Source organism: Zalophus californianus, chromosome 6, assembly GCF_009762305.2.
Source record: "Zalophus californianus isolate mZalCal1 chromosome 6, mZalCal1.pri.v2, whole genome shotgun sequence".
NCBI lineage: Eukaryota > Metazoa > Chordata > Mammalia > Carnivora > Otariidae > Zalophus > Zalophus californianus.
In genome coordinates this window covers 78,567,413-78,589,977 of record NC_045600.1, presented here as the reverse complement: position 1 = coordinate 78,589,977, position 22,565 = coordinate 78,567,413, and positions in this window count along the sequence as shown.

Below are 22,565 nucleotides of genomic sequence, written 5' to 3'. Positions count from 1 at the left end.
TTATGACTCTGTTCTTTTTATAAGCATATTGATTTTTTGCCTTTCCTATTTAGGGAAGTGTCTGTCTAAATTTTTTGTCCATTTTTCATTGGACTGCCTTTTCATAAGGCTTCATTAGAGTTATTTAAATGTTCTGGATTTGAATCATTTGATTATCATGCTACAAGTATTTCTTCCAAGTCTGTTCACTTTTTGGTGGCATAATTTGATGAACCAGAGTTCTCAATTTTCAAATTGTTAAAAAATAACATTCTTCCTTTTCATTGAACACTCTTGCATCTTCCATTAATCAAATATTTGATTAGCAATTCCTCATTTGATTAACAAGAAAAAAGTCTCTGTTATTTCCTTCGTACTCTTTATACATTAAAGAGTATGCTATTAATCAAATATTTATATCTCTATTCCATGTTCAGATTTTCTACTCTGTTTAATTGGAATATCTTTGCAAAAGGACTACATTGTCTGAAATAGTACATTATTATTATAGGATTGGTACCTACTAAAACAAACCCCCCTACAAAGTCATCTTCTTTAGGAGCAATGTCTTAATTTTTCCCTTTACCCTTCCTTATAAATTTTAGTTCAGTTTTCCCTCCCCACTCCCCCTGCCCCCTTTCCCATCTGTCTGTCTGTCTGTCTGTCTGTCTCTCTCTCTCTCTCTCTCTCTCTCACACACACACACACACACACACACACACACACACAGTTGGCATTTTGGTTAGGATTAAATTGAATTCAAAGATCAATTTGGGGAGGATTGACATCTTCCCAACATTAGTATAATCTCAGAACATGATCTCTTTCTCTTTTTAGAACGTCTTTCAATAAAGTTTATATTTTATCCATAGAGAGGTAGCATATGTTTTGTAATGTTAAGTATTTTATAGTTATTCTTTATAAATAATTGCTATTTTATAAATTGAACTTTTAATTCTTTGTAATTGTGAACAGAAATGAAATTAATTTGGTATCCAAGAATTTGCCATATACCTTTTAATTCTAATAAATCATATGTTGATTCCCTTGGGATTTCTATGTTAATAATGGAATTACCTGTGAATAATATAGGTTTCCCCACTTTCCAATACTTATGTCTTTTACACATTTTTTTCTTTATTTTTGCATTGTCCAAGAACTGAAGAATAATACTGAACAGTGGTGGAGACACCTAGCTCCCTTGTCTTGTTTCAAATATTAAAGTGAATACTTTAACACTGAAAACAGTAATTTGCTGAGCTTTTAAAATAATAAATAAAATTAAGTTATCAAAGTCTTTTGCTATATCAGTTGAAATTGGTATTTTATTCTCCTTTTAATGTTTTATTAGTGAATTATTTAAATTGATTTTCTTATACTAACCATGAAATCCTTGATATATCCAACTTTGTCATGGTGTATTTTTATATGGCAGAATTTGGTGTGCTAATATTTTTTTAGTAGTTTTGCATCTAATTTCGCATGTGATTTTTAACTGGAATTATCCCTTTGGGTAATATTTTATTCAGGCTTTGTATTAAGTTTATCTTAGTTTCATAAAATAGGTGGGAAGTTTTCCTCTTTTTCTCGGTTCTGTAATTATTTGTGTAAATTTAAATTTGTTTCTTTATTATTAGGTAGACCTCCAAAAATACATCTGGGCCTGGTATTTGTTGGACTGTTTTGTAATGCAATCCAGTTTTAATAATCACTTAGACATATGCTAAATTTGACATCAGTCTGCACATTTGGTTAAAAGCCACTATTTAGTTTCAGCTTCTTCCTCAAACTTTGGAAGCCTAAATAGCCAAATGCTACTTTGAGATTTCTGCCAATCAGTTTGTACATGATCAATATATAATTTCCACTACATCTAGTAAGGCTAACACTATCTCAATATAGTCAGATATTCAGACTTACTATTAAAATCCAAATCTTCATTTAGATAAGCATTCTACTGGTCATTTAGAATAAAATGTTTCAATCAATCCACATGGATATTTGTAGATTTCATTACTCTATTTAGAAAAACACAATTTTTGGTTTTGCTGTCTCTGTTACATTTTATTTTCTTTTTAATTACTTTATGTTGTAAGTTTTTTTGTTGAAGTGTTACATATATACTGTAAAGTGTACAAATATATACAGATAAATGAACTTTTACAAATGAATACATCTCTAAAACCACCATCCAGACCAAGATATAGAACATTTCAGAGTTCTGTCCCCTTGTGCTCCTTCCCACTTAATATCCTCAGACGAAATTTTTCATCATTTTTATCACTACCAAGTAGTTTTGTCTGCTCTTGAAATTCAGGAAATGGAATCATAGGGCATATAACCTTTTGTGTCTGAGTTCTTCCAACCATCATTATATCTATGAGATTCATCCATATTGTTGTGAGTAGTGGTACTTTGTTCTTTTTTAATTGCTATATAACTGTTCCTTCTTTTAATTTTTCCCAATGTGTTTCTTTTCCTGTTTAATTTAGGCGTCAGGTCATTGATGGAGTCTTTTCTCTTATGAATAAGTATTAATTAGCTATATTTTTTAATAATACATAATATTTTCAGTATCATTTAGTTCTAAACGTTTTTAACTTCTATGATATATATCTCTTTAACTCATGACTTATTTGGAAATGTGCATCTTAATTTCCAAGAACATAACATAATTTTTTTATTTTTTTTAATTTTTTTTTAAGATTTTATTTATTTATTTGAGAGAGAGAATGAGAGAGAGAGAGAGCATGAGAGGGGAGAGGGTCAGAGGGAGAAGCAGACTCCCTGCCGAGCAGGGAGCCCGATGTGGGACTCAATCCCAGGACTCCAGGATCATGACCTGAGCCGAAGGCAGTCGCTTAACCAACTGAGCCACCCAGGCGCCCCCATAATTTTTTTAAATTAGGATCATATTGTTATTAGTTCCGAAGTTTTTGCATTATGGTCAAACAAGTGTGTTAAGATTTTCTTTATGGCTATGTTTCTGATCAGTTTTCATAAATGTTTTCTATGTGCTTGAAAAGAATATTTATTTGCTACTGGTGTAGTACAAAATTTTCTATATGTGTGTTAAATCAAGCATGTTTATTTGTTCAAATCTTTATATTTGATTTTTTGGGTCTGCTTTATTCATTAACATACTAAGAAATGTATGTTATAATATTATGTTATAGTACTTTATATATATATATATGAAGAGTGTGTATGTGTATACACGCACACATATAAGACGTAATTAACATATATTAGTTTCAGGTACACCACATGATAATTTGATTTTGCATAGATGGCGAAATGATCACCACAATAAGTCCAGTTAACATCCACCACCACACATAGGTACAATTTTTCTAATGATGAGAACTTTTAAGATCTACTTTCAGCAACTTTCAAATATACAATACAGTATATTAATATATAATGTTCACCATGCTGAACATTATATCCCATGACGTATATTATAGATGGAAGTTTGTACTTTTAAACCCCTTCATCCAATTCACCCATGTCCCAATCCACCCCCACACTATCTCTGGCGACCACTCTTCTGTATCCATGAGCTTGTTCTTTTTTTTTTTTTTTTTTTTTTAAACACACGTAAGTGAAATCATAGTATTGGTCTTTCTCTGCTAGGCTAATTTCATTTAGCATAATGAGTTTAAGGTCCATCCATGCTGTTGCAAATGGCAAGATTTAAATTTTTTTAAGATTGATTGATTTGAAACAGAGAAAGAGAACAAGCATGAGTGAGGGGGGAGGAGGAGAGGGAGAGTGAGAGAATGCCAAGCAGACTCCCCGTTGAGCACAGAGCCTGACACGGGGCTCCAACTTAAGACCCATGAGATCATGACCTGAGCCAAAACCAAGAGTTGTGGTGCCTAGGTGGCTCAGACAGTGAAGTGGCCAAGATTTCATTTTTTTATAGCTAAGTAATATTCCATTGAGTGCATATAAACCACATTTTCTTTATCCATTCACCTACCTATGGACACATAGGTTGCTTTCATATTTTGGTAAATAATGCTGCAATGAAATGAGGTGCATATAGCTTTTCAAATTAATGTTTTATTTTCTTTGGATGAATATCCACAAGTACAATAGCTGAATCAAATGGTAGTTCTATTTTTAGTTATATAGGAACCTCTATACTATTTTCCAGAGTGGCTGCACCGATTTACATTCCCTCACCAAGTATATGCAAGGGTTAACTTGTCTCCACATCCTTGCCAACACTTCTAATTTCTTATCGTTTTTATAATTAACATTCTAAAGGTATGAGGTGATATCTTGTGGTTTTGATTTACATTTCCTTGATGATGAGCAATATTGAGCATCTTTTAATGTACCTGTGGGCCATCTGTGTATCTTCTTTGAAAAAGATATTCAAAACTTCTGCCCATTTTTTAATTGGAATGTTTGGGGAATATTCCTACTGAGTCATATGAGTTCTTTATATTTTTTTGGATATTACCACCTTATTAGATCATTTGCAAATATTTTCTCTATTAAGTAGATTGCCTTTTATTTATTGATGGTTCTTTGATATGCAAAGGCTTTTTAGTTTGATGTAGTCCCATTTATTTTTGCTTATGTTGTCTCTGCTTTTGGTGTCAAATTCAAAAAATCATTACTGTTTATGTTTTATTTTAGAAGTTACATGATTTCAGGTCTTATGTTAAATCTTTAATCCATTTGGGGTAATTTTTGAGTATGATGTGAGGTAGTGGTCCAGTTTCATTCCTTTGAATGTGGATGTCTAGTTCTTCATTTACTGAACAGACGGTCTCCTCTTGTGTATTCTTGATGCCTTTATCATAAATTAATTGACCATTATATGCATGAGTTTATTTCTGGGCTCTCAATTCTACTTCATTGAACTATTTGTCTATTTTTATGCTAATACCATATTGTTTTGTGTACTATGTTTTTTTTTTACAAATATCTGCGATGGGCAGTTTATTATTATTATTATTATTATTATTATTATTATTTTAGTCTTTGGCTTTAGAAGGGAAAGACAAAAATACCATAGAGTTTCCTTTGGCCAGCTTCCTGGGATTATAATAAGCCTCCAGATGGAACAGCAACACGAAAGCAGGGTTTTCGTCTTGAAATGTACACGTCTTCCTTTGTAAGTCTGTGAATTGACATGCTGCTGACGCACTCAACGTGCCAGGAACGTTCTAGAGATTAGCCACACGGAGAGGATGCATGCGGTCTCTGATGGGGAAGGTACAACTCTTTTGAGCACACACTTGCTTTGTGGAATGCGAGGAAACTTTCCTCTTGGGTGCTGCGTGGAGTAATGGCTTTCAGATATCTCCCCCCCTTTTTGAAACCGCAGCTGCTTTCCTGGTAACAAGATTTGGATGATTCGAGTAGAAATGAAGTATGAGCACAAGAAGCTCTCAAAGAACCATCACATAGTCACATTCATACCTAAAGAGTGCCAAATATATGGACCAGGACTTTTGTCTCCTATGGGTGCTTTTTTCTTCTTTTTTTTCCTAATCTACAAAAGACCAGTACCTTGTATTTCTTTTTTTTCTTAATTTTTTATTGTTATGTTATTCACCATACATTACATCATTAGTTTTTGATGTAGGGTTCCATGATTCATTGTTTGTGCATAACACCCAGTGCTCCACGCAGAATGTGCCCTCTTTAATACCCATCACCAGGCTAACCCATCCCCCCACCCTCCTCCCCTCTAGAACCTTCAGTTTGTTTTTAAGGGTCCATCATCTCTCATGGTTCGTCTCCCCCTCCGACTTACTCCCCTTCATTCTTCCCCTCCTGCTGTCTTCTTCTTTTTCTTTTTTCTTAACATATGTTGCATTATTTGTTTCAGAGGTACAGATCTGTGATTCAACAGTCTTGCACAATTCACAGAGCTCACCATAGCACATACCCTCCCCAATGTCTATCACCCAGCCACCCCCTCCCTACCAGCCCCCAACACTCCAGCAACCTTCGGTTTGTTTCCTGAGATTAAGAATTCCTCATATCAGTGAGGTCATATGATACAAGTCTTTCTCTGATTGACTTATTTCACTCAGCATAACACCCTCCAGTTCCATCCACGTCCTTGCAAATGGCAAGATCTCATTCCTTTTGATAGCTGCATAATATTCCATTGTGTATATATACCACTTCTTCTTTATCCATTCATCTGTCGATGGACATCATGGCTCTTTCCACAGTTTGGCTATTGTGGACATTGTTGCTATAAACATTGGGGTGCACGTACCCCTTCGGATCCCTACATTTGTATCTTTGTGGTAAATATCCATTAGTGCAATTGCTGGATTGTATGGTAGCTCTATTTTCAACTTTTTGAGGAACATCCATACTGTTTTCCAGAGTGGTTGCACCAGCTTGCATTCCCACCAACAGTGTAGGAGGGTTCCCCTTTCTCTGCATCCCCGCCAACATCTGTCGTTTCCTGACTTGTTAATTTTAGCCATTCTGACTGGTGTGAGGTGGTATCTCATTGAGGTTTTGATTTGGATTTCCCTGATGCCAAGCGATGTTGAGCACTTTTTAATGTGTCTGTTGGCCATTTGGATGTCTTCTTTGGAAAAATGTCTGTTCATGTCTTCTGCCCATTTCTTGATTGGATTATTTGTTCTTTGGGTGTTGAGTTGGATAAGTTCTTTATAGATTTTGGTTACTAGCCCTTTATCTGATATGTCATTTGCAAATATTTTCTCCCATTCTGTCGGTTGTCTTTTGGTTTTGTGGACTGTTTCTTTTGCTGTGCAAAAGCTTTTTATCTTGAGGAAATCCCAAGAGTTCATTTTTGCTCTTGCTTCCCTTGCCTTTGGCGATGTTTCTAGGAAGAAGTTGCTACAGCTGAGATCGAAGAGTTGCTACCTGTGTTCTCCTTTAGGATTTTGATGGACTCCTGCCTCACGTTTAGGTCTTTCAACCATCTGGAGTCTATTTTTGTGTGTGGTGTAAGGAAATGGTCCAGTTTCATTCTTCTGCAAGTGACTGTCCATTTTCGCAACACCATTTGTTGAAGAGACTGTCTTTTTGCCATTGGACATTCTTTCCTGCTTTGTCAAAGATGAGTTGACCATAGAGTTGAGGGTCCATTTCTGGGCTCTCGATTCTGTTCTATTGATCTATGTGTCTGTTTTTGTGCCAGTACCATACTGTCTTGATGATGACAGCTTTGTAATAGAGCTGGAAGTCCGGAATTGTGATGCCGCCAGCTTTGCTTTGCTTTTACAAGATTCCTCTGGCTATTCGGGGTCTCTTCTGGTTCCATAAAAATTTTAGGATTATTTGTTCCATTTCTTTGAAAAAAGTGGATGGTATTTTGATGGGGATTGCATTGAATGTGTAGATTGTTCTAGGTAGCATTGACATCTTCACAATGTTGATTCTCCCAATCCATGAGCATGGAACGTTTTTCCATTTCTTTGTGTCTTCAATTTCTTTCATGAGCATTTTATAGTTTTCTGAGTACAGATCCTTTGCCTCTTTGGTTAAATTTATTCCTAGGTATCTTATGGTTTTGGGTGCAATTGTAAATGGGATCGACTCCTTGATTTGTCTCTCTTCTGTCTTGTTGTTGGTGTATAGGAATGCCACTGATTTCTGTGCATTGATTTTATAGCCTGCTACTTGACTGAATTCCTGTATGAGTTCTAGCAGTTTTGGGGTGGAGTCTTTTGGGTTTTCCACATACAGTATCATATCATCTGCAAAGAGTGAGAGTTTGATTTCTTCTTTGCCAATTTGGATGCCTTTGATTTCTTTTTGTTGTCTGATTGCTGTGGCTAGGAATTCTAATACTATGTTGAATAGCAGTGGTAATAGTGGACATCCTTGCTGCGTTCCTGACCTTAGGGGAAAAGCTCTCAGCTTTTCCCCATTGAGAATGATATTCGCTGTAGGTTTTTCATAGATGGCTTTTATGATATTGAGGTATGTACGCTCTATCCCTATACTCTGAAGAGTTTTGATCAAGAAAGGATGCTGTACTTTGTCAAATGCTTTTTCTGCATCTATTGAGAGGATCATATGATTCTTGTTCTTTCTTTTGTTGGTATATTGTATCATGTTGATTGATTTGTGGATGTTGAACCAACCTTGCAGCCCAGGGTTAAATCCCACTTGGTCATGGTGAATAATCCTTTTAATGTACTGTTGGATCCTATTGGCTAGTATTTTGGTGAGATTTTTTGCATCCATGTTCATCACGGATATTGGTCTGTAATTCTCCTTTTTGATGGGATGTTTGTCTGGTTTTGGGATCAAGGTAATGGTGGCCTCATAAAATAAGTTTGGAAGTGGGGCACCTGGGTGGCTCAGATGGTTAAGCATCTGACTTTGGCTCGGGTCACGACCCCAGGATCTGGGGATTGAGCCCCGCATCGGGCTCCCTGCTCCGCCGGAAGCCTGCTACTCCCTTTCCCACTCCACCCTTCTAGTGTTCCCTCTCTCGCTGTGTCTCTCTCTCTCTGTCAAATAAATAAATAAAATCCTAAAAAAAAATGAGTTTGGAAGTTTTCCTTCCATTTCTATTTTTTGGAAGTTTCAGGAGAATAGGTACTAATTCTTCTTTAAATGTCTGATAGAATTCCCCTGGGAAGCCATCTGGCCCTGGGCTTTTCTTTGTTGGGAGATTTTTGATGACTGCCTCAATTTCCTTAGTGGCTATAGGTCTGTTCAGGTTTTCTATTTCTTCCTGGTTCCATTTTGGTAGTTGATACATCTCTAGGAATGCACCCATTTCTTCCAGCTTACCTAATTTGCTGGCATAGAGTTGCTCATAATATGTTCTTATAATTGTTTGTATATCTTTGGTGTTGGTTGTGATCTCTCCTCTCTCATTCATGATTTTGTTGATTTGGGTCATTTCTCTTTTCTTTTTGATAAGTCTGGCCAGGGGTTTATCAATCTTGTTAATTCTTTCAAAGAACCAGCTCCTAGTTTTGTTGATCTGTTCTACTGTTCTTTTGGTTTCTAGTTCATTGATTTCTGCTCTGATCTTTATGATTTCTCTTCTCCTGCTGGGTTTAGGCTTTATTTGCTGTTCTTTCTCCAGCTCCTTTAGGTGTAGGGTTAGGTTGTGTATTTGAGACCTTTCTTGTTTCTTGAGAAAGGCTTGTATTGCTATATACTTTCCCTCTCAGGACTGCCTTTGCTGTACCCCAAAGATTTTGAACCGTTGTGTTTTCATTTTCATTGGTTTCCATGAATTTTTTTAATTCTTCTTTAATTTCCTGGTTGACCCATTCATTCTCTAGTAGGTTGCTCTTTAGCCTCCATAGTTTTGAGTTCTTTCCGACTTTCCTCTTGTGAGTGAGTTCTAGTTTCAAAGCACTGTGGTCTGAAAATATGCAGGGAATACTCCCAATCTTTTGGTACCAGTTGAGACCTGATTTGTGACCTAGGATGTGATCAATTCTGGAGAATGTTCCATGGGGACTAGAGAAGAATGTGTATTCCGTTGCTTTGGAGTGGAATGTTCTGAATATGTCTGTGAAGTCCATTTGGTCCAGTGTGTCGTTTAAAGTCTTTATTTCCTTGTTGATCTTTTGCTTAGATGATCTGTCCATTTCAGTCGGGGGGGTGTTAAGGTCCCCCACTATTATTGTATTGTTGTCAATGTGTTTCTTCGCTTTTGTTATTAATTGCCTTATATAATTGGCTGCTCCCATGTTAGGGGCATAGATATTTACAATTGTTAGATCTTCATGTTGGATAGACCCTTTAAGTAGGATATAGTGTCTTTCCTCATCTCTTATTACAGTCTTTGGTTTAAAATCTAGTTTGTCTGATATAAGGATTGCCACCCAGCTTTCTTTTGGTGTCCATTAGCATGGTAAATGGTTTTCCACCCCCTCACGTTCAATCTGGGGGTGTCTTTGGGTCTAAAATGAGTCTCTTGCAGACAGCATATCGATGGGTCTTGTTTTTCAATCTAATCTGATAGCCTGTGTCTTTTGATTGGGGCATTTAGCCCATTTACATTCAGGGTGACTATTGAAAGGTATGAATTTAGTGCCATTGTATTGCCTATAAGGTGACTGTGCCTGTATAGTGTCTGTGTTCCTTTCTGATCTATGCTGCTTTTAGGCTCTCTCTTTGCTTAGAGGACCCCTTTCAATATTTCTTGGAGGGCTGGTTTCGTGTTTGCAATTCCTTTAGTTTTTGTTTGTCCTGGAAGCTTTTTATCTCTCCTTCTATTTTCAATGACAGCCTAGCTGGATATAGTATTCTTGGCTGCATATTTTTCTCGTTTAGTGCTCTGAAGTTATCATGCCAGTCCTTTCTGGCCTGCCAGGTCTCTTTGGATAGGTCTGTTGCCAATCTAATATTTCTACTATTGTAGGTTACATATCTCTTCTCCGGAGCTGCTTTCAGGATTTTCTCTCTGTCTCTGAGACTCGTAAGTTTTACTATTAGATGTCGGGGTGTTGACCTAGTATTTTGATTTTGAGAAGGGTTCTCTGTGCCTCCTGGCTTTTGATGCCTGTTTCCCTTCTTACATTAGGGAAGTTCTCTGGTATAATTTGCTCCAATATACTTTCTGCCCCTCTCTCTCTTTCTTCTTCTTCTGGGATCCCAATTATCCTAATGTTGTTTCGTCTTATCGTATCGCTTATCTCTCGAATTCTGCCCTCATGATCCTGTAGTTGTTTCTCTCTTTTTCTCAGCCTCTTTATTATCCATCATTTGGTCTTCTATATCGCTGATTCTCTCTTCTGCCTCATTTATCCTAGCAGTCAGTGCCCCCATTTTTGATTGCATCTCATTAAGAGCCTTTTTCATTTCGACTTGGTTAGATTATAGTTCTTTTATTTCTCCAGAAAGGATTTCTCTAATAACTTCCACGCTTTTTTCAAGCCCAGCTAGTATCTTTAAAGTCATGAATCTGAACTCTAGGTCTGACATCGTACTAATGTCCGTATGGCAGACGGTACTACCTCTTGTTCTTTTTGCTGTGGTGATTTTTTTCGTCTTGTCATTTTGTCCAGAGGAGAAGAGATGAATGAGAGAACAAAATGCTAACAGATTAACAACGTCCCCAGCAAATATACTCTATACAAATCAGAAAAGACCTGAAACCAAGGGGAAAGAAAGGGAAAGAAAGAAAAAAGAAAGAGAAAAAAAAAAAACAAACAAAAAGAAAAAGATAAAAACAAAAACAGAACAATACGAAAAAAAACAGAATATGATCACATATGATCAGGCCAGTCCATAGATCAGTGCCACACACTAGATTTTGGGTGTATTTTGGTCTGTTAGAAAAAAGTGCCTCCTAAAATTTTAAAGGAAGAAAGACTTACATATACAAAATAAGGGTTGATACAATGAAGGGATGGAAGATGACTGTAAAGATGAAAATTATAAAAGATTTTATAAAGGAATTGATAAGTGGTTGTTTGAAAAAAGAAGGAAGATTTAAAATAAAAAAAAAAAAAGGAAGAGAATGTGATCAGGCAGGAGACTAGAACAAAGCCATACACTAGTGATTTAGGGCATATTTTGATCTGTTAGAAGAAACTGTATCTCAAAATTTTAAAAAGAGAACAACTTATATATATATGCCAAAAATAAGGGTAACTATGAAGGGATAAAATATGACTCTAAAAATGAAAACTAAAAAATGTTTTTTTTTTAAAAAGGGATTGATAAGATGTTGGTTGAGAAAGGGAAAAAGAAAAATTAAAAAAAAGTTAAAAATATTAACTTTGAAAAACTAATGAATCATGGTAAAAAAAAAAAAAAAAAGCCATGAATTCTATGTGTAGTGTTCCCCTAGCACTGGAGTTCTCCCGTTCTCCTTGATCGGTAAACTTGGTCTTGACTTGCTGGCTGTTCATGCTGATCTTCTGGGGGAGGGGCCTGTTGCCGTGGTTCCCAAATATCTTTGCTGGAGGCAGAATTGCCCCTCCCTCGTTAGTCCAGGCTAAGCAAGCTGCTCTGGTTTGCTCTCAGGAGCTTTTGTTCCCTGCAAGCTCTCGGTACAGCTTTGGAGGACCAGGGTGAAAATGGTGGCCTCTCAATCTCCACCCGGAGGAGCTGAGAACTCGGGGCCCAGCTCTTCAGTGCACCCCCAGAGAAAAGCAGTCAATCACTCTCGTCTCCCGGGTGTCCAGCGGCACTCCACAGTCACCTGGGCTGTGACCGAGCATTTCTGTCTCTGGCGCACGACCCCGTGTGGAGTCTCCAAACCCAGCAGATCCCTCCGGTGCGCTCCCGCGCCGCTCCTCTCCAGGGAGGAAGGGGAGTCGCCCCGGATCTGCCACTTGTTGGGTCCCTGCTGGAGGAGCAGTGGCTCGACTGTCACTGATCCATGCCTCGGCTCCATCTCTGCAGCCGGCTTCCCCGCTCCGGTACCTGGGAGCTCTGCTGCACTCAGGCACCCCCGGTTTTTCTGTGACCCTGAGGGTCCTGAGACCACACTGTCCCACGAGGTTTCCACCCCTCCGCTTAGCCACTGGAGCGACGTCCCTCTGCGGAGCCGACTTCTAAAAGTTCTGATTTTGTGCTCCGCGGCTCTATCACTTGCCAGAAGCGGCCGTTGGAGGCCCCCTCCCCCGCCGTCTATCCTCCCGAATATCTCCTCGTTTTCACTTCTCCGCACGTCCTACCTTCCAGAAAGTGGTCGCTTTTCTATTCAGAGAGTTGTTGCTATTCTTTTCTTCGATCTCCTGTTGAGTTCGTAGGTGTTCAGAATGGTTTGATCCCTATTCAGCTGAATTCCTGAGACCAGACGAAATACAGGTCTCCTACTCCTCTGCCATCTTGCTCCTGTGTACTATGATTTTGTAATATAATTTCAAATGAGGATGCATGATGCCCCCAGCTTTGTTTTCTTTCTCAAGATTGCCTTAGCTATGTCGGGTCTTGTGGGTCCTTATAAATTTTAGGATTATTTATATTCTGTAAAAAATACCATTAGTATTTTGATAAGATTGTATTGAATCTGTAGGTTGAATTGCATAGTATGAAGAATTTAACAATACAAATTATCCAATCCATGAGGATTTAGTATCTTTCCATTTATTTGTGTTTTCTTCAATTTCTTTCATCAGCATCTTACAGTTTTTAATATACAGGTCCTTAAATTTCTTAAATTTATTCCTTGGTATTTTATTCCTTTTGATGCAATTGTAAATGGTTGGTTTTCTAAATTTCTCTTTTAGATCAATAGTAATGTATAGAAACAGATTTTTGTATGTTGATTTTTTCTTTATATCCTTCAACTTTACTGAATTTGTTGTTTAGTTCTCATAGTTTTTTGGTGGACTTTAGGCATTTTTTTTACATATAATATTATACTATCTGCAAGTAGTTTTATTTTTTCTGTTCGAGTTTGAATGTCTTTTATTTTTTTGCCTAATTGCTCTGGCTAGGACTTCCAGTACCATGTTGAATAAAAGTTGGGAGAGTGGGCATCCTTGTGTTGTTCCTGATCTTAGAGGAAAAACTAAGCTTTTCATGTTTGTAAATGATGTTAGCTGTGGTGGCCTTTATTATGTTGAAGTATGTTCTCTGTATATTCACTCTGTTGAGAGTTTTTACCATAAATTGATGTTGATTTTTGTTAAAGGCTTTTTCTGCATCCATTCAAGTGGTCATATGATTTTTATCATATGGTATATCATATTGACTGATTTGTATATGTTGGACTTTCATTGCATCCCTAGAATAAATTGCACTTGATTATGGCATATGATCCTTTTAATCTATTGTTATATTCAGTTTGGTAATATTTTATTGAGGGCTTCTGTTTCTATATTTGTCAGGGATATTGGCCTGTGATTTTCTTTTTTGTGGTGTCCTTGTCTGGTTTTGGTGTCATAGTAATGCTGATCTCATGAAATGAGGTTGGAAGTATTCCTCTTTTTCTATTTTTTGGAAGAATTTGAGAAGGATTGGTATTAATTCTTTGAATATTTGTAGAATTCACCAGTGAAGACATCTGGTCTTGGACTTTAGTGGGGGCTTTTGAATACTGACTTAATCTCCTTATTAGTAATTGGTCTGTTTAGATTTTCTTTCTTCATGACTCAGTCTTGGTAGGTTGTATGTATCTAGGAATTCATTTCCTATAGGTTGTCCAATTTGTTAGTGTGTAATTTTTCATAGTGGACTCATAATCTTTCATATTTCTGTGTAATCAGTAGTAATCTCCCCTAATCCACATCTTATTTTATTTCTGAGTCCTGTCTTTTTTTCCTTGGTGAGTCTTATTAAAGGTTTGTCAATTTAATTTATCTTTGAAAAAAATGCTTTTTTTTTTTTGTAATGTTCTTTTTAGTTGTCTTTTTGTCACTATTTCATTTATTTCTGCTCTGGTTTTTGTTAGTTTCCTTTTATTAACTTTGGACTTCATTTATTCTTTTTCTGATTCCTTGATGTGTAAAGTTAGGTTTTTTATTTGCGATTTTTCTTGTTTCTTGAGGTAGGCATTTATCACTGTGTAATTCTTTCTTAGACCTACTTTTATTACATCACATCCCATAAGTTTTGGTATGTTTATTTCCATTTTCATTTGTCTAAAAGTTTTTTTTTTAATTTCTCTTATTATTTGACCCATTGGTTATTTAGTAGCATGTTGTTTAATTTCCACATATTTGTAAATTTCTAGTTTTCTTCTTGTAATGATTTCTAGTTTCATATCATTGTGGGTAGAGAAGAATCTGGATATGATTTCAATATTCTTTAATTTATTGTCTTGTACTATAACCTAACATATGATCTATCCTTGAGAATGTTCCATGCACACTTGAGAAGAAGGTATATTGTTTCTTTTAGATAGAATATTTTATTTACATATATATATGTATATATATTTCATCTGGTCTAATGTGTCATTTTAGGACCGTTTCTTTATTAATACTCTGTCTGGATGATACCCACTGATGAAAGTGGGGTAATAAAGTCCCCTACTATTACTGTACTGCTATCTGTTTCTCCCTTTAAGTCTGTTAATATTTGCTTCATATATTTAGGGGATCATCTGTTGGGTGCATATATATTTACAAATGTTATATCCTCCTTTTATCATTATGTAATGGCCTTCATTGTCTCTTATTATAGTCTTTGTTTTAAAGTCTATTTTGTCTGATATAAATATAGCTATACTTGGTGTCTTTTGGTTCACATTTGGATGAAATATCTTTTTCCATCACTTTACTTTGTCTGTGTATGTCTTTACATCTGAAGTATCTTATCATTTTATCCTTTCAGTGACTTTATATCTTTTATGGAGAAGTCATTTACATTTAAAGTAATTATTGATATGTATTTATTACCATTTTGTTAACATTTTCCAGCTGTTTCGTAGCTCTTCTCTTCCTTTCTTATCTTGCTCTCTTCCTTTGTGATTTAATGATTTTGTTAGGGGGCGCCTGGGTGGCTCAGTCAATTAAGCATCTGCCTTTGGCTCAGGTTATGATCCTGGAGTCCTGGGATGAAACCTTCAGGCTCCCTGCTCCGTGGGAAGCTTGCTTCTCCCTCTCCCTCTGCCTGCTGCTCCCCCTGCTTGTGCTCTTTTGCTCTCTCACTCTCTCTCACTCTCTTAGTCAAATAAATAAGGAAAATCTTTAAAAAATAATAATTATTTTGGTACTGTTATGTTTAGATTCCTTTCTCTTTCTCTTTTGTATATCTAGTATAGATTTCTGCTTTTTGTTTACCATAAGGCTTACATATAATATTTATATTTACAATTGTCTATTTTAAATGGATAACAACCTAAGTTTGAACACATTCTAATACTCAACACTCTTATTCTCCCCGCCCACATTTTATGTTTTTGAGGTCACAATTCACATATCTTATCTTGAAATCTCTTAACAAATTATCGCAGTTACAGTTGTTTTTACTACTTTTGTCTATTAACCTTCATACTATTTTTATAAGTGACTACTACATCACCTTTAGGACATTAGATTATTTTAAATTTTACTATATATTTACCTTTACCAATGAGATTTAGACTTCCATGTCTTTCTGTTACTAATTTGTACATTTCAACTTAAACAAGTCTCTTTAAATTTATTGTAAGGCTAGTAAAGTAGGGATTAACTCCTTTAGCTTTTGCTTCCATTGAAAACTTTTATCTTTCCTTCAATTCTGAATGACAACTTTGCTGGGTAGAGTATTCTTGGTTGGAATTTTTATTTCCTTTCAGCACTTTGAATATATCATTCCATTCCCTCTTTTCTCCAAAGGTTCTGCTGAAAACTGCTGATTGTCCTATTGGGATTTCTTTGTTATGTAACACATTGTTTTTTTTTTTTTTTCTTGCTGCTTTTAAGATTCTCTCCATTTTTAACTTTTGACATTTTAATTATAATATATCTTTGTGTATGTCTCTTTAGGTTCACCTTCTTTGGGAGTCTCTGGGATTCTGGATCTCTTTCCCTGTCCAGGTTAGGGAAGTTTTTATCCACTATTTCTACAAATAATTTTCTGCCTGTCTCTCTCTCGTCTCTCTGGAACCCCTATAATGTGAATGTTGGTTGGGTTGATATTGTCCTTTAAGTCCTTTAAGCTTGCGTCACTTTTTTCACTCTTTTTTCATTATGCTGCTCTGATTGGGTGAGTTTCACTGCCTTGTCTTTGAGTTCATTAATTCTGTCTTCTGCTTTATCTTGTCTGTTGTTGAATCCCTCTAGTGTAATTTTCTATTGAGTTATATTCTTTAGCTCTGTAATTTCTACTTGGTACTTTCTTATGTTTTCTATTACTTTAAGTTCTCACTGTGTTCATCCCTCTTTCACCTGAGTAGGTGAAACATCTTTATGAACATTATGTTAAGTGATTTACCTGATAAAGAGTTTATCTGTTTATTAGGAACTTTTTCTGAGGTTTTCTCATTTTATTTAGTTTGGAACATATTCCTCTCTTTCACTGACCTTCTGTGGTGGTTTCCATGCTTTAATTGAAACAGCCACCTCCTCAGTCTTGAAAAGTGACCTCATGTAGGTGATTAGCCTTACCACTCAAACTTGCCCTTGCTCTTGGTTGTCTCTCAAACCTTGTGATTGTCCAGGCAGATTGTTTCATTTTTAATGTCTCCCAGTTGTTGATGGTATGCCAAGACCTGTCATTGTCCCAAAGGGGAGGATTTCAGTCAGCACTTAGATTCATGCTGACTGGAGCCAGACCCTCAGGCAGCAGCTTAAAGTATGCAAATATACACATTCCTGTGGGACCTCAATTGTAAGTGCCAATAGCCACCAGAGCCAGGAAACCTCAAAGTGTCCCCTGGGAGGCAGTCACAAACATCAGAGCACTAGATGACTGTATACTCTCCTTTGTGGAAGATACTGGTGGCCTACAGCAGGGCAGATGGAGAGCACAAAGATGGCATCCACTGGCCTCCCTCACCAGATAGCATCTCAGTAGGTTTCTAGATATATGGAAAGCCAGAAGTGTACCTGTCAGGCTCAAGTTCCAAGATAAGCAAATATGCCTCTTTCACAGAAAGTTAGAGTGTGTTTTAGTCTGCTCTCTTTGCTGTCCCCTGCTGGGTGATAGCTTTTCCATTGTTACAATTCATGAGACTAGAAACATAAGCCCTCTGCCAACCAGACTCAGGCTATCAAAGGGTATCCCTTAGATGGTACCCACAATGTGTGGGGCACCAGACATAAAAAATGGCGTGCCACACACACATACAAAATCCTTTCAGGGAGATACCGGCACTCTAGGTCACTGCAGAGGTAGAACATGAACACAGTTGCTTGACCTCTGAGGATTTTGCAAAGGATTACAGTGGGACCATAGAAGCACGTTTAATAGAAACCTGCCTATGTATCTATGCTCTATAACTTCATTATCTCTCTACCCTTCCTGATTTTCTTCTTTTTTTAAATCTTGCATGCTATATTCTGGGTGAGTTTCTCTTTTAATTCAGTGATTTACTCTTCCATTTTGTCCAATGCTAGGTTTACTACACCTCTCAACTCTTTGAATTTTGAAGACTGTATATTTCCTTTCCAAGTTTTCAAATTATATTTGTTTCATATCTTCTTGGCCTTGCTTCATTTCTGCTTATTTTTATTCCATAAGTCCTTGCTTTTCTTTAATATAACTTATTCATTTATATTTGGGTACTAAATACATTTATTTTAAAGATTTTTTTAGACTCTTCCACTACGTTAATTTCTCCTTGGGACAATCTATCTTCCTTCTGCTGATCTTTTTGGCTATCCTTCTCAGCATCTGTCTTAGTTTGGGTTCTCCATGGAATGGACCCTAAGTAAAGGATGTGAGAGCAAGTAGTTTATTTGGGAGGTGAAGGAAACAGTACTAGAAGAATGAACAAGGGAGATAGAGAAGAAAACAACCAATAATGGGTGTATTACTGAATCAGTTACCTCTGTGTGTAACTAGCAGCCAATCCTTCAAGGAAACTTCTGGAAGCCAGTGTAGAACAGATCTCTCAGAGTTATCCTACCCAAGGGTCATGCTAGTATTTATGAACCAATTTCCTTTAGTCAGTTTGAGGCTGCTCCCCAAAAGCATTAGTTCTCCATCACTTTTAGTACACCAGACCAGTAGGCAAAGCAGGATTCAGTGCCCATTTAGGAGAGCTAAAAGAAAGAAATGCAGATTTTGAAAATCAGAACAATATGTACTTGAGCAGTGAGAACAAGGAGACAAGGGGCACTGACAGTACCTGTTATGGCACTAGATCTTTTTCCTTCAGGGGCTCCTATCCCATGATGATGTTGGGGACAATGTAGTTCCAGTCAGTTTGCTAGTAGACTACTTTGACCATTGCCTTGTTGCAAGAATGTCTGTCTCTGCACACCCAGCCTGAAGCTTGCTAAAAGCCTTAGCCATAGGGAGTGTTCAGCAAATTTTCTTTGTCCTATTTCATAATCTAGAGAGCCTTGTCTTTAAGCAGTGTTGTTTATCATACAGAATGTTAAATTCTGCTATCACCTGCTTCTTAAGGACAGCAAGCTTGTGTAGTCAAAACATTTTACTATTTGCATTTCTTTCAGTTTTCACTTTGCGAAGTTATTTATTTTACTTTTTAAGTAAAAAAAATAAAGCTTTTATTGGCTAAGTATTTTGGTCTTCTACTGGTATATTTTATCTATTCTTGGTATGTGTTTGGGAGGAGGGAATATAACAAATTATAATTTGATTGTGCTATAATGGATAAATATTTATTAACTCCTTATTAAATAAAATCCTAGAATTTTAAAAATTTAAATCATGTGCTTTTGAATTCTCATTTAAATGAAAGGAATGGTGCCTGGTGAAAAATTGTTGTTTGTGCAAGGCTTGTGGAAACTATTTTCTTCTGGTTCTCTTTTATATGTGTCCTTTTTTTCTATATAACTTTTTGGGGGAAATTTGGGAAGTTCTGCATTTCTGTACCCTTCTAATAATAGGTTGCACTGAAAGATTCTCAGTTTGGAGTTTTCTAATTTATTTAGAAACAGCTACAGCTATAACTTTTTCTATGTTCTAAATATGTCATCCTAAAAACAAATCAAAACACTTGATATTCACTGTTGACTCAGACATTCCAAAAATAACTTGCCCAATATTTAATGTTTATATAACAGAAATGATTTCAAAAGAGTAAATGAGACTATTAAAAGGCTGAGGAATAAATTTTCCAAGAATAGAGGATTAAGAATTGCAGAGAACAAATCTGAGGAATTTTATCTTTTCCACAACTATGTCAGCAGCTGTGGTAGGAACACAGAGAATCGAGCTTGTGTTTCCTTTCCAACCTTGCCTTCCCCTATTGCACCTTTATTCCAGACTCTTCAAAGTTTTGGACAGCTTCTAGCCTTATATGGAATGAGAATTTCTCAGGGTTTCTGTCTTAAACCTATGGATAAAAAACAAAAGGAGACTATACAGACCTGTCATGATTGAGAATGGTAGCTATAAGAACAAAGGCAAACATATCCTGGACAAAAGTAATTCTGATTAAAAGAGAATCTCTTGGTGGAACTAGTTAAATGGTTTATTTGGTTTGGTTTTTTTGTGACAGTTTAATTGAGGTATATTGGCATAGCATTATATAGTTCATTTGTACAACATGATTCCATACTTGTATACATTACAAAATGAAAATCACAATGTCTAGTTTTCATCCTCTACTTTATGTAATTACAAAAATATTTTCTTAAGATAAGAACTTTAAGATTTACTTTCTTAGAAACTTTCAAGTATGCATTATAGCATTATTAACAATAAACGCCATGCTGTACATTACATCCTGGGACTTACTTACCTTATAATAGGAAGTTTATAACTTTTGACTCCCCTCACACATTTGCCTACTACCCACCCCCTGCTTCTAGCAAACACCAGTTAGTTCCCTATATCCATGAGCTTGTTTGGAGTGTGTGTGTGTGTGTGTTTGTTTTTTAAATTTCACATATAAATGAGATTATATAGTATTTGCCTTTCTCTATCTTCTCTCTCTCCACTTAAACAGGAATGCCTCAAAATCCATTCATTTTATCACAAATGGCAAGATTTTCTTCTTTTTGATGGCCAAAACAATATCTCAGTGTGTGTGTGTGTGTGTGTGTGTGTGTGTGTGTGTGCGCGCGCACACGCATGTCTATTGTACACACCACACTTTGTAATTCGTTCGTCAGTGGACATTTAGGTTGTTTCCTATCTTGACTATTGTAAATAGTTCTTCAGTGAACATGGGGGTGCATATACCTTTTTTAATTTTTTCAAATGCTTTTATTTTCTTTGGATACAATCCTGGAAGTGGAATTGCTAGATTATTTGGTAGCTCTACTTTTAATTTTTTAAGGGACCTCTATACTGTTTTCCATAGTGACTACACCAATTTATTCCTACTAACAGTGAACAGGGGTTCCCTTTTCTCCACATCCTTACCAACACTTGTTACTTTTTGTCTTTTTGATAATAGCCATTCTAACAGGTGTGAGGTGATATATCATTGTGGTTTTGATTTGCATTTTCCTGATGATTAATGATGTAGAGCATCTTTTCATGTACCTGTTGATCTATCTATCTACCTACCGACCTACCTACCTATCATCTATCTATCTATATATATATCTTCTTTGGAAAAATGTCAATTCAGATCCTCTGCCCATTTTTTAATCATATTTTGGGTTTTTTTGCAATTGAGTTGTATGGATTCTTTATACATTTTGGATATGAATGCCTTATCAGATATGATATGCAAATACTTTTCCTATTCAGTAAGTTGCCTTTTCATTTTGTTGATGGTTTCCTTTACTGTGCAGAAGTTTTTCAGTTTGATGTGGTTCCACTTGTTTATTTTTGCCTTTGTTGCCTTTCCCTTTGGTATCAAATCCAACAAATTCATCATGAAGAATGACATAGGCTTACCACCTATGTCTCTACTGGGAATTTTATGGTTTCAAGTTTTTTGTTCAATCTTTGATCCATTTTGAGTTATTCATGGTGTAAAATAGTGATCCCATTTCATTCTCTTGCATATGGCTGTCCATTTTTTTACAGCACCATTTATTGATGAGATTGATTTCTCCCCATTGTATATTCTTGCCTCCTAGGTTATACGTTAAATGACCATATATGCATAGGTTCATTTCTGGGCTCCCCATTCTGTTCTATTGATCTGTGTGTCTACTTTGTGCCAATACCACACTGTTTTGATTACTCTAGCTTTGTAATACAGTGTAAAATCGGGACGCATGATACCTTCAGCTCTGTTCTTTCTCAAGATCACTTTTGCTATTTGAGGTCTTTTGTAGTTCCTTACGATTTTTAAGATCGTTCTATTACTATGAAAGTAGCCTTTGGAGTTTTGATAGGGATTGCATCGTATCTGTAGATGACTTTAGGAGGTATGGACACTTCAATATTCTTCCAATCTATGAGCACAGAAAATCTTTACATTTATTATTTTTTTAGTTTTCATCAGTCAATGTTTTAGTTTTCGGTGTACTGGTCTTTCACCTCCTTGGTTACATTTATTCCTAGGTATTTTATTATGTTTGATACAGTTGTAAATGGGACTTTTAAATTTCTCTTTCTGATAGTTCATTAGTGTATAAAAACACAACATCTTTTTCTTTGCTTTTTGCATCATTCAACTTTACTGAATTTGTTGATTAGTTCTAATGGTTTTTTGGTGGAGTCTCTAGGGTTTATATACATATAATATGTCATCTGTAGATAGTGACAGTTCTACGTCTGTTCTAATTTGAATGCCTTTCATTTCTTTTTCTTACCTAATTGCTCCAGCTAGGACTTCCAATACTATGTTGAATGAAAGTTGGGAGGGTGGGCATCCTTGTATTGTTCCTGATCTTAGAAGAAAAGCTTTCAGGTTTTTGAGTATGATATTAGGTGTGTGCTTATCTTTATTGTGTTTAGATACATTCCCTTTATACCCAATTTGTTGAGAGTTTTTATCATAAGTGGATGTTGAATTTTGTCAAAGGATTTTTCTGCTTCTATTAAGATCATGTAATTTTTGTCCTCATTTTGTTAATGTGGAATGTCACATTGGTTTTGTGGATGTTGAACTTCTCTGCATCCCTAGAATAAATTCCACTTAATATGATGTTTGATCCTTTTAATGTGTTGTT